A 2,199-nucleotide genomic window follows, 5' to 3' on the forward strand; every position below is an offset into this window, starting at 1 on the left:
GTACCTTGCAGAAATAATTTTAGTACCACATATTTGTGGCAATGTCTCACTGCAGTAATTGCAAATATTAGCTCAGTTTCTTTTCTTCCAGAATGTATATCTAGATACTTTCTAATTAAGAAACCAGATAGGGTTCCCAGAATAAAAGTAAACAGATACTGGCATATATAACTTCATATATGCCAAATCTCTTCATTTAAGATAACATTGACCTCTTTTCCTTATACCAGTTTTCTAGGTGAACTGAGTAAAACCTTAAGAATTTAGCAAGTGAACTCTTAAAAGCAACTAGAGAAGTGGTGGAAAATTAACCTTCAACCCTGAGTATACATTTAAAAAATTTAAAAGGCAAATGTATGCTTAGGAATTCAGAAATTTCTCAATTCTTTAAAATAAATAAACACCATTTAAACTGTCCCTTCTTTAATGACTTTTAAAAACCCTTGTTACAAACAAAACATTTTGTCAGATGCAGAATCTAAGGTAGGGTAATAGTCCACAGAAGCAGCACCCCTCAACCAACCAGCTCTTCTTAGTAAATGGAAGACTTCATTACAGCCAAAACTTATTCCAGTCAATTCTGACACTTAATTATCTATGGCTGGGTACAAATAGTTATCACTTGGAATTGAATTTTATTACATGTGTTGATAAGACAAGTGAAATTGGAAAAGAACATGGAAATTAGACTTGACATTTTAGTGTTTAAGTTTTTGTATTTGCAATTTTATTTTGAGATGAGTATTCTTAGAACTAATAGTGATGAAACAATTATCAAACTCATTGAATTCCAAAGCTAATAGAAAAAAGTAGTCTTTTTCACAGTATTTTCTTTTGAAGATATTATGCTGATTACTTCTACTAATGCCATGTAATCTATCCCAAATTCTATTAATTATATCTCAGCTTATCTAAAAAATATTGCCATGTTTGTCAGATTTTAGCTTCTTCTGCAAGCCTACATTATTTATTTTTTGTTTGTTTTGTTCCATGCATTTTGATGTTGGTTCAGTAAACAGAACAACTCAGAGGAAAAGAAAAAATAAAATGAGTACAAAGGAAAATTTGCATGAATTAATCTAGACTTATTTTCTAAATAATGCAAGTGATGGAGAGGAGTATAATTAATAGTAAGGAATATAAGTAATAGAAATATAATGCAGCTAGCTTGATCACAGAAGAAATTATCATGAATAAATAAACATATCACAAAGAGAAAGTTTTAAAACAAGGTAAGTGTAACAAAATACATCCAATCTTTCATAGACAGTGTTTGACCTAATACTTTTTTTTCGCATGGCAGGCACCAGGAATCGAACCCGAGTCTCCAGCGTGGTAGGTGAGAATTCTGCCACTGAGCTACCATGACATCACCCTGACCTGTTGATATATGCAATTTTGAATTATTTAAATATGGCAGTACAAAAAGTTATGGCCATGTCAATCTACTTTTGTTTAATAGGGACATTCCAGAGGAGGTAAAATTAATAAGAGCTCTTCAACCTCTGATGTGTTTATGTCTCAACTAGTCTAGGCTATAGTGACCAGTTATTCAATCAAACACTAATCTAAAAGTAATATGAAAGAATTTTGTTGATATGGTTATCATCTCAGCTTAAGCAAAAAAGATTATCCTTGATAATGTGGTTGAGTCTCATTCAATCAGTTAAAAGGCTTAAGAGTAAAACCAGTTTCCCTGAGAAAGAAGAAATTCTATGTCAAGGCTGCCCCTTCAGCTCTTACCCAATGGTTTCAATTGATTCTGTTTCACCGGATAACACTGACTGATATACAGTCAAGCCAAGAGATTGTTTTCTACATTGCTTCAATAAAATACAAAATAATAAAGAGGTTATAGGTATTTTTATTGGGCAATTCTCTTTGTCTCTTTTAGCATAAAAGCCTTTCAGCATAAAAAGTTAGCCTTCAGCATATAAAGCAAAGCTACAACATAATATAAGAACTAATTTTAAAATAAAAATTCTTTCATTAATACATATTGCGATAATATGGGATTTTCTTATGGACTTTTCATTGAGTGAAATATAAGTATATATCTGTTCAAATTAACTTCATCCACATATCACATGCTCTCTGGCAAAAGTAGAATGGAAATACATTTAGCACAATCAGCATTTATTTTGCTTTACCTTCTAACTCTATCATTTCAAAATCAGCTATTCTTCATAGATTTCATTA

Source organism: Tamandua tetradactyla, chromosome 19, assembly GCF_023851605.1.
Source record: "Tamandua tetradactyla isolate mTamTet1 chromosome 19, mTamTet1.pri, whole genome shotgun sequence".
Lineage (NCBI taxonomy): Eukaryota > Metazoa > Chordata > Mammalia > Pilosa > Myrmecophagidae > Tamandua > Tamandua tetradactyla.